At 31.1% G+C, this 10,043-nt stretch overlaps 1 protein-coding gene across 1 annotated transcript in view; it reads right to left on the reverse strand.

The window, feature by feature from the left end:
- Positions 1-10,043, reverse strand: part of PCDH15 (protocadherin related 15) — a 562,288-nt gene that overhangs the window by 496,416 nt on the left and 55,829 nt on the right. The window lies entirely within an intron of this gene.

Below are 10,043 nucleotides of genomic sequence, written 5' to 3' on the forward strand. Positions count from 1 at the left end.
AGCCTCTAGATAACTTATTAACCCTCTGGAACAAGCAGAAAGTAGGGAAATATTTATCCGATAATTCTTTCAATATTATTTTCACTCATAAAAGATACTCCTGAATGAATTCTTGTAATTTTTTTTTAAATCAAGTATAGAAGGTATAAAAAAGGCTGTCTTCATATCCTCTCCAATATCCATCCCAACTAAAAAAAAGGCAGATTGTACATCACATAATTCCAGAGAGCACTATTCATATACACTATGATATAAATGGCATAAGCAAGAGTATGTCCCAACATCCTATCTGCTTTCCCCTCTTTACAGATAAACACACAGATGATCCCTGCTCTCTTACCAGTTATCAAATAAAAAGTACTATTAATTTAATATATCTCTTTATAGACCATTTTCTGGGCATTTCTATTTTCTATTCCTTCAGATAGAAGGCTTATATTCTGTAACTGGTATCACACTGCACATTTCTTTTAAAAATCTGATCATTTAATATCATACAATTTCCACTCTGGAAGCACCTGACAGATTGACTTAACTCTGTCACTCTAAGCTAAAAGAGATTCTACACTAGGCACAGAATTTTATCTTATTGTTAAATGCTTAACCATTTATCTAAGTCATGAGTCCACTTTTTTCTTAAGCACCCCTTGATCTTTTTTTTATTTGAGACGACTATGGGCTAACAGATCCACTATTGACGACATGAGGGTGTTGGTTTAATCGTAGTTGTTGGTCTTTAATAGGACCATTCTAATTCTTTTCCTAAACTTAGGCTGTAAGTTTAGCTATTGGCATATTTTTCACAAGAAGAGTTTTCCATGTTTAGCCACATGTGAGAAGTACTCTTTCTCATATTGCATTATATGTCTTCACATGGACACAGAAATTCATATTTAATCTGCAAAAATGTATACAGCTTTCTTTCTTCATAGGTCAAGGAAAGAATTCTTCTCTGTTGTTTCAATGGAGATGTTTCTTTTCTCAACTGTCAATTGTCTACTCTGTGTCCTGAGTTTCATCTTTTCACTTCTCGTAGGGATTCTCAGTCCAGTGTTGATCTGCTCTGAGTCGAAGACCTTAACCTTCCATTTGTCAATTGTTTTGTTTTTGTGTTTTGTTTTGTTTTTACTTGTTTTTTCTTACTTCATACATGGTATGAGTCCAAGTGAAAATTTACCGACCTTTTAGTTTATGTTTGATCTTACCATTTATTTGTATACTAAATGATGCAGGAGATGAATATAAGCAGATTTCTCTTTGTAGGATACAGGAGTAAAATTTTGTTCAGGTTAAAAGCAGGAAATCTAATTATGAGCCTGATGGAACCAATATGCTCCTGAACCTCCAATGTCATAGGTTTCTGTTTATAAAAGTGCAACTGTGTATAACTCAGGATCTTAAAGGGAATATAAAAGTAGCGAATGATATTTTTAAGGCTAGATTACTCTCAGAAAAATAATTATTTTGCCATCAAAACATCTCATTCACAATTCAATGTATCATAATTATTAAAGTTGAGTAAAGCTAATGTTTCCATTCTCGTTTTCCTTATAAACACATTCTCTAATGAATATCTAATATTTTTTTTCCTATGAAATTAAACCATTAAATATTACTTAGTGTCTGGATACTTCTTAATTTTCTAGGATCTTGTTCTTAAGTACTTCCCTATACTTTTCCTTCACTCAAATTTTAACACAAGCAGTTGGTGTCTATTACTTAACTCTCAGGATGATTTTATCTAATCTTATTTTCTTTCTTAGGCTTTTCCCTAAAATCCTTTTATTGTGTTTCTCCCCTCCATCCAAATTATTTCATATCCTCTTTCTATATCTATTTTCACTAGCAGAAAGTTACCTTCCAGTTTCTTCAGTGCTGCTTTAGACAATATATTTTAGTACTTATATTTTCATACTGTATATAATCCATTGGTCACATATCTTTCCTTTTTTGAATTGTTTTTGTGACTCATGACAAAGACAGTGTCTTCTCACCTTCTCAGTGTCTTAATTTGTTTTACTTGATTCTTCTTAGTCCCAATATTTCCACAAATAAACAATCACATAAAACATTTTGGTATAACACTACTTCATAAGGTATTAATATCAATTTTCAGCTACCCTTTACCTATATTTTTTTTTCTGGAGAAATTGTCTGTTACTAAGGGCTTGACTATTAACTAAATATCAATACTTTCCAAATCCAATTTCTAAACTATATTGAGCTACAGTCTCTTATATTTAGATATCTTTAACTGTTTCTAGTTGTGTCTCCACATTAATATTATAAAACTAGAATATTCATCTTCCTTTAAACATTTTCCTTTGCCAGTTTTCAAGATCCTTCAAAATATGCCATTTTTATTCAATTATTTATATTTATTTAAAACTGTATTTGACTTTTTTATTCTCTTTTTTATTTACCAAGCTTTATGACTCTTCTCATTAACCTTTTATAGAGCTAATATTGAGACAATCTCTTTGTAACTGAGTAAAATGCTCCTCTCTCAGATGTTAATTAATAGAGGAATTCTGCTTGAGGCTTGAGTATTTTGCAAAAACAATCCCTTTTCAGAAGGTTCCTCTCCTTCAGAAAGAGAGAAAAATACACAAAATAAGACTGTTTATCAAAGATTTAAAGGATCCTCAAGATCAGACTCAGATTACAGGGTCAATGCACCCTGGGGAACAAAGAGATTTTGTGCTTGTCCTTGGATCTCTGTTGGCTATTTACCATATAATAGAATGTGAGTAATAAATTTATTTCATATCCACTATTTCCTTTGAGTCATTTATTTTGACATCATAAGTTTCTAGGCATAAAAGGGAGGTTGAGAGTGCCAGCATTCAGCAAATAAGATAAATAAAACACTCAGGCATGCACACACACACACACTTAGAGGAATATTCCTTTATTGTCCTACAGTAATTTCTTGTTTTTCTTTGGCAAATATGTAGAATCTACAAAAGCATATCATTTATTTGATCTATTGATGCTGACTTAAAAGAAGATTAGATACTATTCTCTAAGTATTGAGACTCTTGAAAAGTCTGGATCATCCCAAAATGTGAAAAGGTACTTCTAAAGAAAGTTAGACATTTAGACAAGTAGCTACTAAAGGTGTTAGGTAGTTAGTCAGGCATGAGCGACAGGAGCGAAAGCCCAGCTCTGTAACCATAGAAACTTCTTTGAAGACCTTCCTTAAGGACCTCCCAGCCTTACCTCCCTTTTAGGGTTATAAATTACCCCAAATCCTAGAGCACAATAGTCATAAAACCTGCTGGCTAAACCAGCTGCAAACACAGGCACAAAAAGTACTTCCCCTAACTTCAGCTTCATTATACCATCATTATAATATCATGACTATGCCTGGAAGTTTATGAATCTAATTATAACAGACTGAATTCTGGGTAAGCACATGCTCAGTAGACAAAGCCTTATACAGGAGCCAACTGTCAGTCAAAGTGACCTCACATATGGATCATCTAGGACCTCCCATCAAGGCTAAAAGTAAAACTGTCCCATTTCTGTGTTGTTACAGTTTTCTTGGTTGGAAACCTGCCCCTCCTTTGGGGTATACTATCTTATCTCTTTACCTCCCAAATTCCACAAGGCTGCAGCCTTCCCTAGCATGGCCCATCTCCTAAAATGTACTTTCACTAAATCTTACTTTTTCTAAATCTCACCTACCTGTAATTCTTTACTGCATTGGCAGGGAAAAACCGAGGAACAACTACATATAACGCCACCATCCACTGTATTCCATTATCTACCTCCTCCTCCTCCCCAGTGCCATTGGGGCGAAACTGGATTTTACCTCACCCCAGTGGTGACAGACACTTATAGTTAATCATAACCAACTTATGAAGTTATGAATAAAGTTAATAAAAAATAACTTTGCTCATATCTACAGAGATATCCATAACAAATGGATCTTACTAGCTTCAATAAAAATAAATGCTATGGAGTCTATCATATTTACTTCCATCTTTTTTACATTCAAAGGGAGAAAAGATAAACTCAAATCATCCACATATTTAATCACGTTTTATTTTGTTAACTATGTATAAACCAAATGCTCTTGGACTTGTGCAATACAGTACAATTAATAGCAATAGAGATCTGCTAAAAGATGTATTTCAAAGTTCACAGCTGGATTTACTAAGTGATGAAGAAAGATGAGCAATACAATGTTAAGTTTTCCTCGAGTGAAAATCTTGTCAATAAACTTAAATTACTCGAGATACCTAAATTCACCTAATACCTCAAAAACCTAGAATTCTTATACTCATCTGCACAGTGCCCACATGCATAAATATAATTTAAATGTTATTTCTAACTGTGAAATTTGTTCCTCTTTTCTCTTTTCATTGTCAAGATCCCATTGGCTTTGTAGAAATTACAGCATTAAACCAGTTGTGAAAAAATCACCTTTTTCTATTTATCTTCACCAATGGCATTTATTGGTACTTGCAAACTATTTACAATCTCATACTCTTACTGTTGACATCGATTATTATGTAAATAATTGAAATTTTTACTGACTTTATAAATAACACATGGAAGTCTATAGACTTCAACAACTAGTATGCATCATCATTTGTGGTTTATAAAGAATGTAGAATAAGGTAAAGCTTGAACAACAGATGTTTCTGTTTAATGGATTCTGGTCAAATGATGTGGAAAAAGTTTTACTTATATAATTAAAATCTGTGTTTTGGATAGTTAACCCATAAATTATTTTGCCACTTTCCCTAATAGTTGGGAATTATAAAGCTGAATTTAAATGGGGATATTAGAGGTATTCAAAATAAGTTTGAATAGCTCCTCCACTTCTAGAATTTTAACCTATCCTCATCAATACTTAATAGCTAAGAATTAGTAGAAAATATAAAGTTAGTCCTACTCTAAAATTTCATGATACAAATACAAATATATCACTTTAATGTTACCTTTACATTTATTTTATTTAAAAATTTCCAGCAGATTTTGTAAGGGATTTCAATAGAAACGTTCTCCATTGCAATATATCTAGTCGAAAACTGATTCTGCAACATATTCACAAGTCTAAAACAAGACCAATGAATATAATTTATGACAGTCATTATGATAATTAAGAAGAACTACCAAATACATCTTTAAGAATTTTCCTATCCAGGCTAGATGTCCTCAGTTCCTTCAAGTAATTGTTAGATTGCTTAATATCAAGAGCTCTAAATTATGTGGAACTCATTTTACTAATATTTATCATAATATAGAATACATATATACCATTTTTTTCTGAAAACCTCAGAGTTCAATTTTTTGGCACCCACTTTTTAAGCATATTCTGACTTCACAGAGAGGCAAAATCAAGTTTAACACTTTTGCACTAAAAAAGTTGAAACCTTTTTGTGGGGAAGATACCCATGTACATACATTGTTGACTCTTGTTTATCTTTCAGCTAAAGAAGATACCTAAGTAATTTTTACATGAGCTCCTGTAAAATGATTTTCTTACATCATCTATGTGAATTATTGACATTTTGAATTTATATGCAGAATTTCACATTCACCTTAGTCTTGTTAGACTGCATATTCTACTACCTAAACACTGGCTTTCTCTATTTCTTTTGTGGTGATTGATAGAATTCGAATAATATTTTATCATAATAAATGAATTAACCCACTATATTTTAAAGAATTTATAGGTACTCCTAAGACCACTTGATCAAAAAATTCCTAGGAATAAAGTTGATACCCCCAAATTCCTTTACTTTCTACCTTTCCCTTCACATTTTATGCTCCACTCTAGGGCTGATGTAGAGAAATCTTTAAAATGGTTAAATAGATTTTCCAGAAGTCCCCTCAAAAGCTATTGTTTATAGAAGCACTGAAAATATGAAATGGCTAGAAATTTCAAAGGGCCAATTCTCTTCTTGGAACCCGAAGTAGAAATAAAAAAGAGACTAGATTGGAGACTGGGGCTAGATTATTTTGAGTCAAGATTAAATGACATGTACACATTTAGATGGTGTACTAGGTTGAACAGTGCCCTTCCCCATCCTCCAAATTCATGTTCATCAAGAACTTCAGAATGTAACCTTATATGGAAACAGGTTTTTGCAGATGTAAGTAGGATGGAATCAAATTCTAATGACTAGCGTCTTTATAAGAGAAGGGAGAGGGGAATTCAGACACAGAAACACACAAGAGAAGAAAGGCATGTGATGATAGAGGCAGAGACTGGAGTGATTCAGATACAAGCCACGCAATGCCAAGGATTTCCAGGAGCCACCAGAAACTCAGAAGAGGTAAGGAAGATGCCTCCCCTAGAGCCGTCAGAGGGAGCACAGCTCTGCCAACACTTTTAGCCGATAGAACTATGAGAGAATAAATTTCTGTTGTTTTAAGCTACCAATTTTATTGTAAGTTGTTCTGGCAACTCTAAAAAGTTTATACAGATGATGGTGTTCTTTCCAAACTACTGGTCTTAAGGAGTTCATATGTATTTATTAAAATGTGGATATATATGTGAATATAATTATATTTAACCTTTTTATAAATATAAGTATATATAAATTTAGTTTTTGAACTATAAATTTTTTCAAACGGGATCCCAATTAATAAAGCTAAGCACAATGACCACAGGATAATACGTATTCTTTATTATGTAAATAACAATACTGTTTTTCATTTATCGATTATAAAAAGTATTGTGGACAATTAAAATCGTTTCAAAAATAGCACACTACTAAATATATAGTGTCAAAAATAACAGGAATATTTCTTATTTGAACTTATGCTTCCTATTACAATTTATATAAAATGTAGGATGTTATTGTCATTCTTTAATATTCTTACTTTTTACCTCTGTATTCAACAGTATTAAAATATAGGTTTTTATTTTTAACAGATATTTTTGTCTGTGTCTGAAAAATTTAAATTTATATTTAGAAATCAGAATGCTCAAATTCTAAAACATGAATTGCAGAAGAGAATATAGCACATGGTAACATTTAAAAGTATTTCATAAAGGTAAGGCATAGCATTTAATATAATATATTCAGAACTTAACTCAGCAAAGGTTTAAGAAATATTTGTATAGATTTTTCTTTTGAGGTATTTTTCTAAAGCATTTACATGCAGAGAAATACATGAGAGTCTTAGCCTATCATTTCCAGGTAAAAAAGAATACTTAGTTATGTTGAAATAAAATTATCTTGCTTTCTAAAAATCAAACTAAACAAACATAATTCTAAGTGCAAAGAGAGCTATTACAATGCATTTACTTTCATTTGCCTTCTGACTCTTTCAAGCAACACCTTGCAAGAACATCTTGACTACATTTCATTAGTTTTATAATATTTAATATATTTTGACAATTTTTGTTCATATCTTTTTAGCTTTTATTTTTTAGGGATGCAATTCAAGTCAAGGTAAGAATGATGAAGTATAAATCAGCCTTGCAAAGATATATAAATCATGAATTGAGCAGCTAATTCAGATCATAATATGTGCATGGTACAAAACGATCTATTGCAGATGATTGATTTCAACTTCAGCTGTCAAAGTGACAAGAAAATGAGCTATCAAAGTCAGCCTTCCTCACTAATGTATGCACTATATTGCTGACAAACAATAACAACTAAACAATGAACAATATTAAGGAGACTGAAACTCATACTGTAATGTAATGGGTGACAGCTAAGGACTTATGAAGTCTTCTCCTTTCTGTTATCTCTCAATATTTTATTCTTCAGCGAAATTTGTGTCTTTCTTTTCAAAAGGAGTGAACTTGAGTTTTGAACCACTAACCTCTCCTTAGCCTTTATATCTCATTCTTATAATGCACCATCTTAGAATTCCCTGACCCACAGATGAAATATGATCAGATATTCCTCAGTGTGTGGACCATCTGTTGTTGCTCTCAGCTCATGTTTAGAGAAAACTGGTTTATCTAAATTTTTATTTTTTCCTTATGGTAAATAAAAACTAATCTGCAATTTGTTTCTAGGAAAAATTCTAGGCATAAAAATTATACAACCACATCTAGAATTGTTAAATATTTTAAAAATACACTTAAAATTTAATGATAAATCATAGTTGTAAGCACATAAAATGAAATAGTATCAAAATGATAATTATAAACACAAAAGTGTGTGCTGCAGAGAAAAATGTAATAAAAAGTTCTCATTTTACAAAGTCTGTTAAACCTATGGATCTAGATTCTACTATGCATTCATCATTGTTTTATGCACAAGCATAATGCAATATTTCTGTCTCAAAGAAGTAGTTTGGACTGTATATTGGATGCTGTTACCATTATCAACGGCCACTGAATAACAGTGAAACACACATTCTGCTTTCATGAAGGCATGCCTGTAATAGCTACTGCCAAATGAGACTTTAATTGTATAATAGTATACATGCTTCTTATGGGTGTTTTATGTACCTCTGTTAAAGGATGCGTCTTCTCATATGCTTCTCTTATTAGAGTTGTAGATTCTGTTCTCTTTTACTTTTGTACAACCAAATTTTATTGCTTACTATTAGACTCTTCTCATCTGTCTCTTACCTATCATTGTCGGATATGAAGTCAGGTCCAACTGCAGCCCTTGGTCCATGAATAATTACTTTCTTCCACACTACTGTAACAATCATCTTCAAAAATTCCAGATGTGTGTGTGTAGTACATAGAAAATTTTAAAAATTACCTTTGGCATAATTTTACATAGTTTCCCCATCAAAATTATTTTTTTGCATAATATTTATGTAACAGCAAATACCTTTTTTTTTTTTTTTTTTTGGTTTTGGTTTGAATTTTCACAGTTGAAGGAAAACATGTTGATACATTCCAAAGTACAGCACTTTAGATAATAAGTAGAATATTTTTGCAACAGGGTGCTATGTAGAATCTCTTAAAATATATTTCAGATTTGCAAAAAATAATTCACATTTTAATTATTAAATAACATTTTATAATATATTTATAAGATAAATATAAGATCACGCTTTTCTTAGGCCTTATTCCTATCCTACTAAGTTTTCAATATTTTTTTCTCTGTTTTATATTTGGAAAGTGACAATTCATTGACAATGCTGAAAAATCATTTGTGCTGCCATGAGTCAGATTATCCAATAAGAGCCATATTTTGTTTTCTATGCCATGGCTGAGTATAATTTGACAAGCAACAACATAATTACTTTTTTGAAAAAAGGAAATGTTTAAAAAGATATTACACTAATTAAAAAAATATTTACACTGTTTATCAAAATATATCTGTTTAATTTACAAAATTAAGTATTTTAAATTTCTGATTTAAGGACATATTTGGTTATACTTAATTCATTGTTTCAAGAATTAATTATAGACATAGCCCTCTGCTTTTATCATACTACATGTTTTTTATCATTAATATGTAGGAAACCATATATATAGCAAAAAAATCTATTTCTAAAATTATAAATTTATAAATTTTAAAACACCAGCTTCTGCTTCCATCAATAAGTCAATCATTTGTTAAATGACTATGTGCCAAGAGTATAAAATCTTCTATCAAATAATTTCAGAAAATTAAGTATATTTGAATAGCTGTTCACATAGAAGTGAAACTGTTATAAAGCATTATGCAAGTAATTGCTAAATAACTGTATAAACAATAAATGCTATAGTAATTAAAATAAATATTAATTCAAATATCGAGAGTCTGGGAAGTGTTTTTAGAAAAAATGGAATATATGCTTAATGGGTAAAAAGCGAAAAGAATACTGCAGAGAAAAGTAACAGTGTGTTTAGTACACAGGCAAGAAAGGATAAAAGAGCAAAACTAGAATTCATGCTATTAGTCAGGGCATATTAATCTATAAACCTTGTATGGTGACCTTAATTTCTAAAACCAAATTTAGACCCTCCTCTCTCACTAGCTTAAGTAAAACATTCTTTTCAATTTTTCATTCTCTCTATCTTCTTAGCAAGCATAACCTTGTCTTTTTTTTTTCTAATGGAATTAGGTCCCTCCTGTTTAAAATAGATATATGATAGATGATATAGATAGATAGAT

Source organism: Pteropus vampyrus, unplaced genomic scaffold (genome assembly GCF_000151845.1).
Source record: "Pteropus vampyrus isolate Shadow unplaced genomic scaffold, Pvam_2.0 Scaffold68, whole genome shotgun sequence".
Taxonomy (NCBI): Eukaryota; Metazoa; Chordata; class Mammalia; order Chiroptera; family Pteropodidae; genus Pteropus; species Pteropus vampyrus.